Source organism: Pseudophryne corroboree, unplaced genomic scaffold, assembly GCF_028390025.1.
Source record: "Pseudophryne corroboree isolate aPseCor3 unplaced genomic scaffold, aPseCor3.hap2 scaffold_1184, whole genome shotgun sequence".
Lineage (NCBI taxonomy): Eukaryota > Metazoa > Chordata > Amphibia > Anura > Myobatrachidae > Pseudophryne > Pseudophryne corroboree.
Window position 1 is genome coordinate 13,304 of NW_026967809.1, and position 19,825 is coordinate 33,128.

The 19,825-nt window shown below is 35.5% G+C and overlaps 1 non-coding gene across 1 annotated transcript; it reads left to right on the plus strand.

The window, feature by feature from the left end:
- The first annotated feature begins 16,534 nt into the window (after positions 1-16,534).
- Positions 16,535-16,608, plus strand: TRNAN-GUU (transfer RNA asparagine (anticodon GUU)). Its single transcript has one exon. It is a non-coding gene; the product is annotated as a tRNA-Asn (tRNA).
- Positions 16,609-19,825: the final 3,217 nt, after the last annotated feature.

The window sequence follows — 19,825 nt, forward strand, 5'->3', positions numbered from 1 at the left end:
TAATATAGACTGGATGATAATGAGATAAAATTAAAATATATATATATTATATATCACACTAGTACTGCAGCCGGACAGGTATATATTATGTAATGACGGACCTGCTGGACACTGTCTGTCAGACTCAGCACTGCAGACTCCTAAAGTAAGCTACTAGTATCAAGAAGATAGAAAAAAAAAACCACGGGTAGGTGGTATACAATTATGGATGGACGAGCGACTGCCGACACAGAGGTAGCTACAGCCGTGGACTACCGTACTGTGTCTGCTGCTAATATAGAATGGATGATAATGAGATAAAATTAAAATATATATATATATCACACTAGTACTGCAGCCGGACAGGTATATATTATGTAATGACGGACCTGCTGGACACTGTCTGCAGAATGCGTTTATAAAAACACCACACGACGAGTGTTTAACTTTTTCAGGCAGACAATCACAATATACTGGTGGTCAGCAGACAATCACAATACTGGTGGTCAGTGGTCACTGGTCAGTCACACTGGCAGTGGCACTCTGGCAGCAAAAGTGTGCACTGTACTTAAAATATGTACTCCTGCTATAACTGCTCCCCAGTCTCCCCCACAATTAAGCTGTGTGAGCAGTGAGCACTCAGCACAGTCAGATAATGATATACAGTATTACATATAATGCAGCACACTGGGCTGAGCACAGATATGGTATGTGACTGTGTCACACTGTGTATCGTTTTTTTTCAGGCAGAGAACGGATTAATTAAACTGGTGGTCACTGGTCACACTATCAGCAGCAAGTAGTACTCCTCCTAATAATATGCTCCCCAAAATTTGTGTCTCTCTCTAGTACTCTAGTCTAAACGGAGAGGACGCCAGCCACGTCCTCTCCCTATCAATCTCAATGCACGTGTGAAAATGGCGGCGACGCGCGGCTCCTTATATAGAATCCGAGTCTCGCGATAGAATACGAGCCTCGCGAGAATCCGACAGCGGGATGATGACGTTCGGGCGCGCTCGGGTTAACCGAGCAAGGCGGGAAGATCCGAGTCGCTCGGCCCCGTGTAAAAAAACCTGAAGTTCGGGCGGGTTCGGATTCCGAGGAACCGAACCCGCTCATCTCTACCCTCTATACAGTACACTGACCTCTATATACCTGCTAGTACATCCCTGATGCCTATATTCCCTAAGCTAAATCCCTGACGCCTCTATTCCCTACGCTACATCCCTGACGCCTCTATTCCCTATGCTACATCCCTGACGCCTCTATACCCTACGCTACATCCCTGATGCCTCTATTCCCTACGCTACATTCCTGATGCCTCTATAACCTACGCTACATCCCTGACGCCTCTATACCCTACGCTACATCCCTGACGCCTCTATACAGTACAATGCATTACTGATCCCTCTAGACCATACATCCTCATTACATCAGAGAGATAGTGAAACACTGGAAAAAATAAGGATAAAGTGGACTACAGAAACTGATGCTCTAAACAAAGGAGAGAGAGAGAGAGAGAAAAGCACAAGGGAAAGTGGGCAATCGGAACACCATAGAGAGAGGAGAGATAGAAATGCCTGAAAAAGTAAAGGGGGTTGGGTATGGCATCCGGCGCTCGGGATTCCAGCAGTCATATGATACCTAATCCTAACCCTCTGGGGGGGTGGCGGATAGGGCTAACCCTCAGGGGGTGGCAGCTAGGACTAACCCCCCCCCTAGTGCCTTCCCTAACACCCCCTCCCCCGGTCCTAACCCTCCCTCCAATACTCGCCTTCGGGATGTTGGCTGTCAGCAAGATGCATCCTCATTTCAATGTCTACTGAAATAATACAGGTTGACACCAGGAAACATTAACGCCACTGCATCCTTGCTGCTTTCTCATGTGGAAGTCTGTTTAATGTGAAAACAAGGTGATATCTAATTATCTAATTAGCACACAGGTAAGGAATTAAGAAAATCTTTATTTAAGGGTGAAGATGTTTCTCACAAAATCGTTGCCCCAATGCATCATTGAAATTCAAGCTGGAAAGATGATTTTAATATATCACTTGTACATTTTGTATTGCTCTTCTGGTGACAATGTAGTTTGTTTTTGTCAATTACCATTTTAATAATAGGGTAAAGAAAATTAAGTGGATTTTTGAAAGAAAACAATACTGTCAATATACTATTAAAACAAATTAAAATGGTAAAAGTTATTGTACTTTAAGTAAAAATAAAAGAGCCAAAATATCAATCCCAGTTTTGGATTACTTTAATTAACAAAAAAAAAAGCATACAGCAGAGGATAGTTTCAATCTGCCTACCTCTGGGTTATGGGTCCAGCATGCTTCCATTGCAGTACTCTGCTGCACATGTAAGTGCAAGAGATCCTGAAGCACTCACTCATCATGGGAAAGTACCAATGTGTTTCTTCGTTGGTTGATGGAAGAAACATCTTACAAAAACTCTCCAGATTATTGACTTTTTAAAGTTTTGCTAGGAAACGTTTTAGATGAATGCTTATTAGCCTTTGTCAGTATGGATTTTTGCAAAGTGTCTCTGTGGCGCAATCAGTTAGTATGTACGGCTATTAACCAAAAGGTTGGTGGTTCAATCCCACCCAGGGACCTAATTGACCTTGTTATCAGATTTTGGTGATCTTTAAGTAGACAAGTCAAAATTTCAAACCCCCTGTTATGGTGTAGGGTACTTGGCCTTCTCTGATGTAATCAGAGTTAGATTTGATTCAGTGATTTTATAAAAACAGCTAGGAAGCACAATTTAGCAGTGGGTTGCAGAGAAAAAAAATATGCTGGCAGAAAAATCCAATTGAGTGATTAAACAGCTCTTTATTTTCTGGCTTTATTTTTATGCTAACAAATTTGTTCTCTGAAAAGTGTCCACAAAGCCAAGTCTCTGATTAACACCTTTGTAAGGATGGTTTTTCACCTATTACTAAATTAAACTTGCTTCATTGGAAAGGCAGCAAGATGCATCCTCATTTCAATGTCTACTAAAATAATACAAGTTGACACCAGGAAACATTAACGCCACTGCATCCTTGCTGCTTTCTCTTGTGGAAGTCTGTTTAATGTGAAAACAAGGTGATATCTAATTAGCACACAGGTAAGGAATTAAGAAAATCTTTATTTAAGGGTGAAGATGTTTCTCACAAAATCGTTGCCCCAATGCATCATTGAAATTATAGCTGGAAAGATGATTTTAATATATCACTTGTACATTTTGTATTGCTCTTCTGGTGACAATGTAGTTTGTTTTTGTCAATTACCATTTTAATAATAGGGTAAAGAAAATGAAGTGGATTTTTGAAAGAAAACAATACTGTCAATATACTATTAAAACAAATTAAAATGGTAAAAGTTATTGTACTTTAAGTAAAAATAAAAGAGACAAAATATCAATCCCAGTTTTGGATTACTTTAATTAACAAACAAAAAAATGCATATAGCAGAGGATAGTTTCAATCTGCCTACCTCTGGGTTATGGGCCCAGCATGCTTCCATTGCAGTACTCTGCTGCACATGTAAGTGCAAGAGATCCTGAAGCACTGACTCATCATGGGAAAGTACCAATGTGTTTCTTCGTTGGTTGATGGAAGAAACAGCTTACAAAAACTCTCCAGATTATTGACTTTTTAAAGTTTTTATAGGAAACGTTTTAGATGAATGCTTATTAGCCTTTGTCAGTATGAACTTTTGCAAAGTGTCTCTGTGGCGCAATCAGTTAGTATGTACGGCTATTAACCAAAAGGTTGGTGGTTCAATCCCACCCAGGGACCTAATTGACCTTGTTATCAGATTTTGGTGATCTTTAAGTAGACAAGTCAAATTTCATACCCCCTGTTATGGTGTAGGGTACCTAGCCTTCTCTGATGTAATCAGAGTTAGATTTGATTCAGTGATTTTATAAAAACATCTAGGAAGCACAATTTAGCAGTGGGTTGCAGAGAAAAAGAAATATGCTGGCAAAAAAATCAAATTGCGTGATTAAACAGCTCTTCATTTTCTGGCTTTATTTTTATGCTAACAAATTTGTTCTCTGAAAAGTGTCCACAAAGCCAAGTCTCTGATTAACACCTTTGTAGGGATGGTTTTTCACCTATTACTAAATTAAACTTGCTTCATTGGAAAGGCAGCAAGATGCATCCTCATTTCAATGTCTACTGAAATAATACAGGTTGACACCAGGAAACATTAACGCCACTGCATCCTTGCTGCTTTCTCATGTGGAAGTCTGTTTAATGTGAAAACAAGGTGATATCTAATTAGCACACAGGTAAGAAATTACGAAAATCTTTATTTAAGGGTGAAGATGTTTCTCACAAAATTGTTGCCCCAATGCATCATTGAAATTCAAGCTGGAAAGATGATTTTAATATATCACTTGTACATTTTGTATTGCTCTTCTGGTGACAATGTAGTTTTTTTTGTCAATTACCATTTTAATAATAGGGTAAAGAAAATTAAGTGGATTTTTGAAAGAAAACTATACTGTCAATATACTATTAAAACAAATTAAAATGGTAAAAGTTATTGTACTTTAAGTAAAAATAAAAGAGCAAAAATATCAATCCCAGTTTTGATTACTTAAATTAACCAAAAAAAATGCATATAGCAAAGGATAGTTTCAATCTGCCTACCTCTGGGTTATGGGTCCAGCATGCTTCCATTGCAGTACTCTGCTGCACATGTAAGTGCAAGAGATCCTGAAGCACTCCCTCATCATGGGAAAGTACCAATGTGTTTATTCATTGGTTGATGGAAGAAACATCTTACAAAAACTCTCCAGATTATTGATTTTTTAATATTTTTCTAGGAAACGTTCTAGATGTATGCTTATTAGCCTTTGTCAGTATGTACTGTTTGCAAAGTGTCTCGGTGGCGCAATCGGTTAGTGTGTTCGGCTATTAACCAAAAGGTTGGTGGTTCAATCCCACCCAGGGACGTAATTGACCTTGTGATCAGATTTTGGTGATATTTAAGTAGACAAGTCAAAATTTCAAACCCCCTCTTATTGTGTAGGGTACCTGGCCTTCTCTGATGTAATCAGAGTTAGATTTGATTCAGTGATTTTATAAAAAACAGCTAGGAAGCACAATTTAGCAGTGGGTTGCAGAGAAAAAAAATATGCTGGCAGAAAAATCCAATTGAGTGATTAAACAGCTCTTCATTTTCTGGAATTTATTTTTATGCTAACAAATTTGTTCTCTGAAAAGTGTCCACAAAGCCAAGTCTCTGATTAACACCTTTGTAAGGATGGTTTTTCACCTATTACTAAATTAAACTTGCTTCATTGGAAAGGCAGCAAGATGCATCCTCATTTCAATGTCTACTGAAATAATACAGGTTGACACCAGGAAACATTAACGCCACTGCATCTTTGCTGCTTTCTCACATGGAAGTCTGTTTAATGTGAAAACAAGGTGATATCTAATTAGCACACAGGTAAGGAATTACGAAAATCTTTATTTAAGGGTGAAGATGTTTCTCACAAAATTGTTGCCCCAATGCATCATTGAAATTCAAGCTGGAAAGATGATTTTAATATATCACTTGTACATTTTGTATTGCTCTTCTGGTGACAATGTAGTTTTTTTGTCAATTACCATTTTAATAACAGGGTAAAGAAAATTAAGTGGATTTTTGAAAGAAAACTATACTGTCAATATACTATTAAAACAAATTAAAATGGTAAAAGTTATTGTACTTTAAGTAAAAATAAAAGAGCAAAAATATCAATCCCAGTTTTGATTACTTAAATTAACAAAAAAAATGCATATAGCAAAGGATAGTTTCAATCTGCCTACCTCTGGGTTATGGGTCCAGCATGCTTCCATTGCAGTACTCTGCTGCCCATGTAAGTGCAAGAGATCCTGAAGCACTCACTCATCATGGGAAAGTACCAATGTGTTTATTCGTTGGTTGATGGAAGAAACATCTTACAAAAACTCTCCAGGTTATTGATTTTTTAATGTTTTTCTAGGAAACGTTCTAGATGTATGCTTATTAGCCTTTGTCAGTACGTACTTTTTGCAAAGTGTCTCTGTGGCGCAATCGGTTAGTGTGTTTGGCTGTTAACCAAAAGGTTGGTGGTTCAATCCCACCCAGGGATGTAATTAACCTTGTGATCAGATTTTGGTGATATTTAAGTAGACAAGTCAAAATTTCAAACCTCCTCTTATGGTGTAGGGTACATGGCCTTCTCTGATGTAATCAGAGTTAGATTTGATTCAGTGATTTTATAAAAAACAGCTAGGAAGCACAATTTAGCAGTGGGTTGCAGAGAAAAAAAATATGCTGGCAGAAAAATCCAATCGAGTGATTAAACAGCTCTTCATTTTCTGGCTTTATTTTTATGCTAACAAATTTGTTCTCTGAAAAGTGTCCACAAAGCCAAGTCTCTGATTAACACCTTTGTAAGGATGGTTTTTCACCTATTACTAAATTAAACTTGCTTCATTGGAAAGGCAGCAAGATGCATCCTCATTTCAATGTCTACTGAAATAATACAAGTTGACACCAGGAAACATTAACGCCACTGCATCCTTGCTGCTTTCTCATGTGGAAGTCTGTTTAATGTGAAAACAAGGTGATATCTAATTAGCACACAGGTAAGGAATTAAGAAAATCTTTATTTAAGGGTGAAGATGTTTCTCACAAAATTGTTGACCCAATGCATCATTGAAATTCAAGCTGGAAAGATGATTTTAATATATCACTTGTACATTTTGTATTGCTCTTCTGGTGACAATGTAGTTTGTTTTTGTCAATTACCATTTTAATAATAGGGTAAAGAAAATGAAGTGGATTTTTGAAAGAAAACAATACTGTCAATATACTATTAAAACAAATTAAAATGGTAAAAGTTATTGTACTTTAAGTAAAAATAAAAGAGCCAAAATATCAATCCCAGTTTTGGATTACTTTAATTAACAAAAAAAAAAGCATACAGCAGAGGATAGTTTCAATCTGCCTACCTCTGGGTTATGGGTCCAGCATGCTTCCATTGCAGTACTCTGCTGCACATGTAAGTGCAAGAGATCCTGAAGCACTCACTCATCATGGGAAAGTACCAATGTGTTTCTTCGTTGGTTGATGGAAGAAACATCTTACAAAAACTCTCCAGATTATTGACTTTTTAAAGTTTTGCTAGGAAACGTTTTAGATGAATGCTTATTAGCCTTTGTCAGTATGGACTTTTGCAAAGTGTCTCTGTGGCGCAATCAGTTAGTATGTACGGCTATTAACCAAAAGGTTGGTGGTTCAATCCCACCCAGGGACCTAATTGACCTTGTTATCAGATTTTGGTGATCTTTAAGTAGACAAGTCAAAATTTCAAACCCCCTGTTATGGTGTAGGGTACTTGGCCTTCTCTGATGTAATCAGAGTTAGATTTGATTCAGTGATTTTATAAAAACAGCTAGGAAGCACAATTTAGCAGTGGGTTGCAGAGAAAAAAAATATGCTGGCAGAAAAATCCAATTGAGTGATTAAACAGTTTTTTATTTTCTGGCTTTATTTTTATGCTAACAAATTTGTTCTCTGAAAAGTGTCCACAAAGCCAAGTCTCTGATTAACACCTTTGTAAGGATGGTTTTTCACCTATTACTAAATTAAACTTGCTTCATTGGAAAGGCAGCAAGATGCATCCTCATTTCAATGTCTACTGAAATAATACAGGTTGACACCAGGAAACATTAACGCCACTGCATCCTTGCTGCTTTCTCATGTGGAAGTCTGTTTAATGTGAAAACAAGGTGATATCTAATTAGCACACAGGTAAGGAATTAAGAAAATCTTTATTTAAGGGTGAAGATGTTTCTCACAAAATCGTTGCCCCAATGCATCATTGAAATTATAGCTGGAAAGATGATTTTAATATATCACTTGTACATTTTGTATTGCTCTTCTGGTGACAATGTAGTTTGTTTTTGTCAATTACCATTTTAATAATAGGGTAAAGAAAATGAAGTGGATTTTTGAAAGAAAACAATACTGTCAATATACTATTAAAACAAATTAAAATGGTAAAAGTTATTGTACTTTAAGTAAAAATAAAAGAGACAAAATATCAATCCCAGTTTTGGATTACTTTAATTAACAAACAAAAAAATGCATATAGCAGAGGATAGTTTCAATCTGCCTACCTCTGGGTTATGGGCCCAGCATGCTTCCATTGCAGTACTCTGCTGCACATGTAAGTGCAAGAGATCCTGAAGCACTCACTCATCATGGGAAAGTACCAATGTGTTTCTTCGTTGGTTGATGGAAGAAACATCTTACAAAAACTCTCCAGATTATTGACTTTTTAAAGTTTTTCTAGGAAACGTTTTAGATGAATGCTTATTAGCCTTTGTCAGTATGAACTTTTGCAAAGTGTCTCTGTGGCGCAATCAGTTAGTATGTACGGCTATTAACCAAAAGGTTGGTGGTTCAATCCCACCCAGGGACCTAATTGACCTTGTTATCAGATTTTGGTGATCTTTAAGTAGACAAGTCAAATTTCATACCCCCTGTTATGGTGTAGGGTACCTGGCCTTCTCTGATGTAATCAGAGTTAGATTTGATTCAGTGATTTTATAAAAACATCTAGGAAGCACAATTTAGCAGTGGGTTGCAGAGAAAAAGAAATATGCTGGCAAAAAAATCAAATTGCGTGATTAAACAGCTCTTCATTTTCTGGCTTTATTTTTATGCTAACAAATTTGTTCTCTGAAAAGTGTCCACAAAGCCAAGTCTCTGATTAACACCTTTGTAGGGATGGTTTTTCACCTATTACTAAATTAAACTTGCTTCATTGGAAAGGCAGCAAGATGCATCCTCATTTCAATGTCTACTGAAATAATACAGGTTGACACCAGGAAACATTAACGCCACTGCATCCTTGCTGCTTTCTCATGTGGAAGTCTGTTTAATGTGAAAACAAGGTGATATCTAATTAGCACACAGGTAAGAAATTACGAAAATCTTTATTTAAGGGTGAAGATGTTTCTCACAAAATTGTTGCCCCAATGCATCATTGAAATTCAAGCTGGAAAGATGATTTTAATATATCACTTGTACATTTTGTATTGCTCTTCTGGTGACAATGTAGTTTTTTTTGTCAATTACCATTTTAATAATAGGGTAAAGAAAATTAAGTGGATTTTTGAAAGAAAACTATACTGTCAATATACTATTAAAACAAATTAAAATGGTAAAAGTTATTGTACTTTAAGTAAAAATAAAAGAGCAAAAATATCAATCCCAGTTTTGATTACTTAAATTAACCAAAAAAAATGCATATAGCAAAGGATAGTTTCAATCTGCCTACCTCTGGGTTATGGGTCCAGCATGCTTCCATTGCAGTACTCTGCTGCACATGTAAGTGCAAGAGATCCTGAAGCACTCCCTCATCATGGGAAAGTACCAATGTGTTTATTCATTGGTTGATGGAAGAAACATCTTACAAAAACTCTCCAGATTATTGATTTTTTAATATTTTTCTAGGAAACGTTCTAGATGTATGCTTATTAGCCTTTGTCAGTATGTACTGTTTGCAAAGTGTCTCGGTGGCGCAATCGGTTAGTGTGTTCGGCTATTAACCAAAAGGTTGGTGGTTCAATCCCACCCAGGGACGTAATTGACCTTGTGATCAGATTTTGGTGATATTTAAGTAGACAAGTCAAAATTTCAAACCCCCTCTTATTGTGTAGGGTACCTGGCCTTCTCTGATGTAATCAGAGTTAGATTTGATTCAGTGATTTTATAAAAAACAGCTAGGAAGCACAATTTAGCAGTGGGTTGCAGAGAAAAAAAATATGCTGGCAGAAAAATCCAATTGAGTGATTAAACAGCTCTTCATTTTCTGGAATTTATTTTTATGCTAACAAATTTGTTCTCTGAAAAGTGTCCACAAAGCCAAGTCTCTGATTAACACCTTTGTAAGGATGGTTTTTCACCTATTACTAAATTAAACTTGCTTCATTGGAAAGGCAGCAAGATGCATCCTCATTTCAATGTCTACTGAAATAATACAGGTTGACACCAGGAAACATTAACGCCACTGCATCTTTGCTGCTTTCTCACATGGAAGTCTGTTTAATGTGAAAACAAGGTGATATCTAATTAGCACACAGGTAAGGAATTACGAAAATCTTTATTTAAGGGTGAAGATGTTTCTCACAAAATTGTTGCCCCAATGCATCATTGAAATTCAAGCTGGAAAGATGATTTTAATATATCACTTGTACATTTTGTATTGCTCTTCTGGTGACAATGTAGTTTTTTTGTCAATTACCATTTTAATAACAGGGTAAAGAAAATTAAGTGGATTTTTGAAAGAAAACTATACTGTCAATATACTATTAAAACAAATTAAAATGGTAAAAGTTATTGTACTTTAAGTAAAAATAAAAGAGCAAAAATATCAATCCCAGTTTTGATTACTTAAATTAACAAAAAAAATGCATATAGCAAAGGATAGTTTCAATCTGCCTACCTCTGGGTTATGGGTCCAGCATGCTTCCATTGCAGTACTCTGCTGCCCATGTAAGTGCAAGAGATCCTGAAGCACTCACTCATCATGGGAAAGTACCAATGTGTTTATTCGTTGGTTGATGGAAGAAACATCTTACAAAAACTCTCCAGATTATTGATTTTTTAATGTTTTTCTAGGAAACGTTCTAGATGTATGCTTATTAGCCTTTGTCAGTATGTACTTTTTGCAAAGTGTCTCTGTGGCGCAATCGGTTAGTGTGTTTGGCTGTTAACCAAAAGGTTGGTGGTTCAATCCCACCCAGGGATGTAATTAACCTTGTGATCAGATTTTGGTGATATTTAAGTAGACAAGTCAAAATTTCAAACCTCCTCTTATGGTGTAGGGTACATGGCCTTCTCTGATGTAATCAGAGTTAGATTTGATTCAGTGATTTTATAAAAAACAGCTAGGAAGCACAATTTAGCAGTGGGTTGCAGAGAAAAAAAATATGCTGGCAGAAAAATCCAATCGAGTGATTAAACAGCTCTTCATTTTCTTGCTTTATTTTTATGCTAACAAATTTGTTCTCTGAAAAGTGTCCACAAAGCCAAGTCTCTGATTAACACCTTTGTAAGGATGGTTTTTCACCTATTACTAAATTAAACTTGCTTCATTGGAAAGGCAGCAAGATGCATCCTCATTTCAATGTCTACTGAAATAATACAAGTTGACACCAGGAAACATTAACGCCACTGCATCCTTGCTGCTTTCTCATGTGGAAGTCTGTTTAATGTGAAAACAAGGTGATATCTAATTAGCACACAGGTAAGGAATTAAGAAAATCTTTATTTAAGGGTGAAGATGTTTCTCACAAAATTGTTGACCCAATGCATCATTGAAATTCAAGCTGGAAAGATGATTTTAATATATCACTTGTACATTTTGTATTGCTCTTCTGGTGACAATGTAGTTTGTTTTTGTCAATTACCATTTTAATAATAGGGTAAAGAAAATGAAGTGGATTTTTGAAAGAAAACAATACTGTCAATATACTATTAAAACAAATTAAAATGGTAAAAGTTATTGTACTTTAAGTAAAAATAAAAGAGACAAAATATCAATCCCAGTTTTGGATTACTTTAATTAACAAAAAAAAATGCATATAGCAGAGGATAGTTTCAATCTGCCTACCTCTGGGTTATGGGCCCAGCATGCTTCCATTGCAGTACTCTGCTGCACATGTAAGTGCAAGAGATCCTGAAGCACTCACTCATCATGGGAAAGTACCAATGTGTTTCTTCGTTGGTTGATGGAAGAAACATCTTACAAAAACTCTCCAGATAATTGACATTTTAAAGTTTTTCTAGGAAACGTTTTAGATGAATGCTTATTAGCCTTTGTCAGTATGAACTTTTGCAAAGTGTCTCTGTGGCGCAATCAGTTAGTATGTATGGATATTAACCAAAAGGTTGGTGGTTCAATCCCACCCAGGGACCTAATTGACCTTGTTATCAGATTTTGGTGATATTTAAGTAGACAAGTCAAATTTCATACCCCCTGTTATGGTGTAGGGTACCTGGCCTTCTCTGATGTAATCAGAGTTAGATTTGATTCAGTGATTTTATAAAAACATCTAGGAAGCACAATTTAGCAGTGGGTTGCAGAGAAAAAGAAATATGCTGGCAAAAAAATCAAATTGCGTGATTAAACAGCTCTTCATTTTCTGGCTTTATTTTTATGCTAACAAATTTGTTCTCTGAAAAGTGTCCACAAAGCCAAGTCTCTGATTAACACCTTTGTAGGGATGGTTTTTCACCTATTACTAAATTAAACTTGCTTCATTGGAAAGGCAGCAAGATGCATCCTCATTTCAATGTCTACTGAAATAATACCGGTTGACACCAGGAAACATTAACGTCACTGCATCCTTGCTGCTTTCTCATGTGGAAGTCTGTTTAATGTGAAAACAAGGTGATATCTAATTAGCACACAGGTAAGAAATTCCGAAAATCTTTATTTAAGGGTGAAGATGTTTCTCACAAAATTGTTGCCCCAATGCATCTTTGAAATTCAAGCTGGAAAGATGATTTTAATAAATCACTTGTACATTTTGTATTGCTCTTCTGGTGACAATGTAGTTTTTTTTGTCAATTACCATTTTAATAATAGGGTAAAGAAAATTAAGCGGATTTTTGAAAGAAAACTATACTGTCAATATACTATTAAAACAAATTAAAATGGTAAAAGTTATTGTACTTTAAGTAAAAATAAAAGAGCAAAAATATCAATCCCAGTTTTGATTACTTAAATTAACAAAAAAAAATGCATATAACAAAGGATAGTTTCAATCTGCCTACCTCTGGGTTATGGGTCCAGCATGCTTCCATTGCAGTACTCTGCTGCACATGTAAGTGCAAGAGATCCTGAAGCACTCACTCATCATGGGAAAGTACCAATGTGTTTATTCATTGGTTGATGGAAGAAACATCTTACAAAAACTCTCCAGATTATTGATTTTTTAATGTTTTTCTAGGAAACGTTCTAGATGTATGCTTATTAGCCTTTGTCAGTATGGAAATTTGCAAAGTGTCTCTGTGGCGCAATCAGTTAGTATGTACGGCTTTTAACCAAAAGGTTGGTGGTTTAATCCCACCTAGGGACCTAATTGACCTTGTTATCAGATTTTGGTGATCTTTAAGTAGACAAGTCAAAATTTCAAACCCCCTGTTATGGTGTAGGGTACTTGGCCTTCTCTGATGTAATCAGAGTTAGATTTGATTCAGTGATTTTATAAAAACAGCTAGGAAGCACAATTTAGCAGTGGGTTGCAGAGAAAAAAAATATGCTGGCAGAAAAATCCAATTGAGTGATTAAACAGCTCTTTATTTTCTGGCTTTATTTTTATGCTAACAAATTTGTTCTCTGAAAAGTGTCCACAAAGCCAAGTCTCTGATTAACACCTTTGTAAGGATGGTTTTTCACCTATTACTAAATTAAACTTGCTTCATTGGAAAGGCAGCAAGATGCATCCTCATTTCAATGTCTACTGAAATAATACAGGTTGACACCAGGAAACATTAACGCCACTGCATCCTTGCTGCTTTCTCATGTAAAAGTCTGTTTAATATGAAAACAAGGTGATATCTAATTAGCACACAGGTAAGGAATTAAGAAAATCTTTATTTAAGGGTGAAGATGTTTCTCACAAAATCGTTGCCCCAATGCATCATTGAAATTCAAGCTGGAAAGATGATTTTAATATATCACTTGTACATTTTGTATTGCTCTTCTGGTGACAATGTAGTTTGTTTTTGTCAATTACCATTTTAATAATAGGGTAAAGAAAATGAAGTGGATTTTTGAAAGAAAACAATACTGTCAATATACTATTAAAACAAATTAAAATGGTAAAAGTTATTGTACTTTAAGTAAAAATAAAAGAGCCAAAATATCAATCCCAGTTTTGGATTACTTTAATTAACAAAAAAAAATGCATATAGCAGAGGATAGTTTCAATCTGCCTACCTCTGGGTTATGGGCCCAGCATGCTTCCATTGCAGTACTCTGCTGCACATGTAAGTGCAAGAGATCCTGAAGCACTCACTCATCATGGGAAAGTACCAATGTGTTTCTTCGTTGGTTGATGGAAGAAACATCTTACAAAAACTCTCCAGATTATTGACTTTTTAAAGTTTTTCTAGGAAACGTTTTAGATGAATGCTTATTAGCCTTTGTCAGTATGAACTTTTGCAAAGTGTCTCTGTGGCGCAATCAGTTAGTATGTACGGCTATTAACCAAAAGGTTGGTGGTTCAATCCCACCCAGGGACCTAATTGACCTTGTTATCAGATTTTGGTGATCTTTAAGTAGACAAGTCAAATTTCATACCCCCTGTTATGGTGTAGGGTACCTTGCCTTCTCTGATGTAATCAGAGTTAGATTTGATTCAGTGATTTTATAAAAACATCTAGGAAGCACAATTTAGCAGTGGGTTGCAGAGAAAAAGAAATATGCTGGCAAAAAAAATCAAATTGCGTGATTAAACAGCTCTTCATTTTCTGGCTTTATTTTTATGCTAACAAATTTGTTCTCTGAAAAGTGTCCACAAAGCCAAGTCTCTGATTAACACCTTTGTAGGGATGGTTTTTCACCTATTACTAAATTAAACTTGCTTCATTGGAAAGGCAGCAAGATGCATCCTCATTTCAATGTCTACTGAAATAATACAGGTTGACACCAGGAAACATTAACGCCACTGCATCCTTGCTGCTTTCTCATGTGGAAGTCTGTTTAATGTGAAAACAAGGTGATATCTAATTAGCACACAGGTAAGAAATTACGAAAATCTTTATTTAAGGGTGAATATGTTTCTCACAAAATTGTTGCCCCAATGCATCATTGAAATTCAAGCTGGAAAGATGATTTTAATATATCACTTGTACATTTTGTATTGCTCTTCTGGTGACAATGTAGTTTTTTTTGTCAATTACCATTTTAATAATAGGGTAAAGAAAATTAAGTGGATTTTTGAAAGAAAACTATACTGTCAATATACTATTAAAACAAATTAAAATGGTAAAAGTTATTGTACTTTAAGTAAAAATAAAAGAGCAAAAATATCAATCCCAGTTTTGATTACTTAAATTAACAAAAAAAAATGCATATAGCAAAGGATAGTTTCAATCTGCCTACCTCTGGGTTATGGGTCCAGCATGCTTCCATTGCAGTACTCTGCTGCACATGTAAGTGCAAGAGATCCTGAAGCACTCCCTCATCATGGGAAAGTACCAATGTGTTTATTCATTGGTTGATGGAAGAAACATCTTACAAAAACTCTCCAGATTATTGATTTTTTAATATTTTTCTAGGAAACGTTCTAGATGTATGCTTATTAGCCTTTGTTAGTATGTACTGTTTGCAAAGTGTCTTGGTGGCGCAATCGGTTAGTGTGTTCGGCTATTAACCAAAAGGTCGGTGGTTCAATCCCACCCAGGGACGTAATTGACCTTGTGATCAGATTTTGGTGATATTTAAGTAGACAAGTCAAAATTTCAAACCCCCTCTTATTGTGTAGGGTACCTGGCCTTCTCTGATGTAATCAGAGTTAGATTTGATTCAGTGATTTTATAAAAAACAGCTAGGAAGCACAATTTAGCAGTGGGTTGCAGAGAAAAAAAATATGCTGGCAGAAAAATCCAATTGAGTGATTAAACAGCTCTTCATTTTCTGGAATTTATTTTTATGCTAACAAATTTGTTCTCTGAAAAGTGTCCACAAAGCCAAGTCTCTGATTAACACCTTTGTAAGGATGGTTTTTCACCTATTACTAAATTAAACTTGCTTCATTGGAAAGGCAGCAAGATGCATCCTCATTTCAATGTCTACTGAAATAATACAGGTTGACACCAGGAAACATTAACGCCACTGCATCTTTGCTGCTTTCTCACATGGAAGTCTGTTTAATGTGAAAACAAGGTGATATCTAATTAGCACACAGGTAAGGAATTACGAAAATCTTTATTTAAGGGTGAAGATGTTTCTCACAAAATTGTTGCCCCAATGCATCATTGAAATTCAAGCTGGAAAGATGATTTTAATATATCACTTGTACATTTTGTATTGCTCTTCTGGTGACAATGTAGTTTTTTTGTCAATTACCATTTTAATAACAGGGTAAAGAAAATTAAGTGGATTTTTGAAAGAAAACTATACTGTCAATATACTATTAAAACAAATTAAAATGGTAAAAGTTATTGTACTTTAAGTAAAAATAAAAGAGCAAAAATATCAATCCCAGTTTTGATTACTTAAATTAACAAAAAAAATGCATATAGCAAAGGATAGTTTCAATCTGCCTACCTCTGGGTTATGGGTCCAGCATGCTTCCATTGCAGTACTCTGCTGCCCATGTAAGTGCAAGAGATCCTGAAGCACTCACTCATCATGGGAAAGTACCAATGTGTTTATTCGTTGGTTGATGGAAGAAACATCTTACAAAAACTCTCCAGATTATTGATTTTTTAATGTTTTTCTAGGAAACGTTCTAGATGTATGCTTATTAGCCTTTGTCAGAATGTACTTTTTGCAAAGTGTCTCTGTGGCGCAATCGGTTAGTGTGTTTGGCTGTTAACCAAAAGGTTGGTGGTTCAATCCCACCCAGGGACGTAATTAACCTTGTGATCAGATTTTGGTGATATTTAAGTAGACAAGTCAAAATTTCAAACCTCCTCTTATGGTGTAGGGTACATGGCCTTCTCTGATGTAATCAGAGTTAGATTTGATTCAGTGATTTTATAAAAAACAGCTAGGAAGCACAATTTAGCAGTGGGTTGCAGAGAAAAAAAATATGCTGGCAGAAAAATCCAATCGAGTGATTAAACAGCTCTTCATTTTCTGGCTTTATTTTTATGCTAACAAATTTGTTCTCTGAAAAGTGTCCACAAAGCCAAGTCTCTGATTAACACCTTTGTAAGGATGGTTTTTCACCTATTACTAAATTAAACTTGCTTCATTGGAAAGGCAGCAAGATGCATCCTCATTTCAATGTCTACTGAAATAATACAAGTTGACACCAGTAAACATTAACGCCACTGCATCCTTGCTGCTTTCTCATGTGGAAGTCTGTTTAATGTGAAAACAAGGTGATATCTAATTAGCACACAGGTAAGGAATTAAGAAAATCTTTATTTAAGGGTGAAGATGTTTCTCACAAAATTGTTGACCCAATGCATCATTGAAATTCAAGCTGGAAAGATGATTTTAATATATCACTTGTACATTTTGTATTGCTCTTCTGGTGACAATGTAGTTTTTTTTGTCAATTACCATTTTAATAATAGGGTAAAGAAAATTAAGCGGATTTTTGAAAGAAAACTATACTGTCAATATACTATTAAAACAAATTAAAATGGTAAAAGTTATTGTACTTTAAGTAAAAATAAAAGAGCAAAAATATCAATCCCAGTTTTGATTACTTAAATTAACAAAAAAAAATGCATATAACAAAGGATAGTTTCAATCTGCCTACCTCTGGGTTATGGGTCCAGCATGCTTCCATTGCAGTACTCTGCTGCACATGTAAGTGCAAGAGATCCTGAAGCACTCACTCATCATGGGAAAGTACCAATGTGTTTATTCATTGGTTGATGGAAGAAACATCTTACAAAAACTCTCCAGATTATTGATTTTTTAATGTTTTTCTAGGAAACGTTCTAGATGTATGCTTATTAGCCTTTGTCAGTATGTACTGTTTGCAAAGTGTCTCTGTGGCGCAATCGGTTAGTGTGTTCGGCTATTAACCAAAAGGTTGGTGGTTCAATCCCACCCAGGGACGTAATTAACCTTGTGATCAGATTTTGGTGATATTTAAGTAGACAAGTCAAAATTTCAAACCTCCTCTTATGGTGTAGGGTACATGGCCTTCTCTGATGTAATCAGAGTTAGATTTGATTCAGTGATTTTATAAAAAACAGCTAGGAAGCACAATTTAGCAGTGGGTTGCAGAGAAAAAAAATATGCTGGCAGAAAAATCCAATCGAGTGATTAAACAGCTCTTCATTTTCTGGCTTTATTTTTATGCTAACAAATTTGTTCTCTGAAAAGTGTCCACAAAGCCAAGTCTCTGATTAACACCTTTGTAAGGATGGTTTTTCACCTATTACTAAATTAAACTTGCTTCATTGGAAAGGCAGCAAGATGCATCCTCATTTCAATGTCTACTGAAATAATACAAGTTGACACCAGGAAACATTAACGCCACTGCATCCTTGCTGCTTTCTCATGTGGAAGTCTGTTTAATGTGAAAACAAGGTGATATCTAATTAGCACACAGGTAAGGAATTAAGAAAATCTTTATTTAAGGGTGAAGATGTTTCTCACAAAATTGTTGACCCAATGCATCATTGAAATTCAAGCTGGAAAGATGATTTTAATATATCACTTGTACATTTTGTATTGCTCTTCTGGTGACAATGTAGTTTGTTTTTGTCAATTACCATTTTAATAATAGGGTAAAGAAAATGAAGTGGATTTTTGAAAGAAAACAATACTGTCAATATACTATTAAAACAAATTAAAATGGTAAAAGTTATTGTACTTTAAGTAAAAATAAAAGAGACAAAATATCAATCCCAGTTTTGGATTACTTTAATTAACAAAAAAAAATGCATATAGCAGAGGATAGTTTCAATCTGCCTACCTCTGGGTTATGGGCCCAGCATGCTTCCATTGCAGTACTCTGCTGCACATGTAAGTTCAAGAGATCCTGAAGCACTCACTCATCATGGGAAAGTACCAATGTGTTTCTTCGTTGGTTGATGGAAGAAACATCTTACAAAAACTCTCCAGATTATTGACTTTTTAAAGTTTTTTTAGGAAACGTTTTAGATGAATGCTTATTAGCCTTTGTCAGTATGGACTTTTGCAAAGTGTCTCTGTGGCGCAATCAGTTAGTGTGTACGGCTATTAACCAAAAGGTTGGTGGTTCAATTCCACCCAGGGACCTAATTGACCTTGTTATCAGATTTTGGTTATCTTTAAGTAGACAAGTCAAATTTCATACCCCCTGTTATGGTGTAGGGCACCTGGCCTTCTCTGATGTAATCAGAGTTAGATTTGATTCAGTGATTTTATAAAAACATCTAGGAAGCACAATTTAGCAGTGGGTTGCAGAGAAAAAGAAATATGCTGGCAAAAAAATCAAATTGCGTGATTAAACAGCTCTTCATTTTCTGGCTTTATTTTTATGCTAACAAATTTGTTCTCTGAAAAGTGTCCACAAAGCCAAGTCTCTGATTAACACCTTTGTAGGGATGGTTTTTCACCTATTACTAAATTAAACTTGCTTCATTGGAAAGGCAGCAAGATGCATCCTCATTTCAATGTCTACTGAAATAATACAGGTTGACACCAGGAAACATTAACGCCACTGCATCCTTGCTGCTTTCTCATGTGGAAGTCTGTTTAATGTGAAAACAAGGTGATATCTAATTAGCACACAGGTAAGAAATTACGAAAATCTTTATTTAAGGGTGAAGATGTTTCTCACAAAATTGTTGCCCCAATGCATCATTGAAATTCAAGCTGGAAAGATGATTTTAATATATCACTTGTACATTTTGTATTGCTCTTCTGGTGACAATGTAGTTTTTTTTTGTCAATTACCATTTTAATAATAGGGTAAAGAAAATTAAGTGGATTTTTGAAAGAAAACTATACTGTCAATATACTATTAAAACAAATTAAAATGGTAAAAGTTATTGTACTTTAAGTAAAAATAAAAGAGCAAAAATATCAATCCCAGTTTTGATTACTTAAATTAACCAAAAAAAATGCATATAGCAAAGGATAGTTTCAATCTGCCTACCTCTGGGTTATGGGTCCA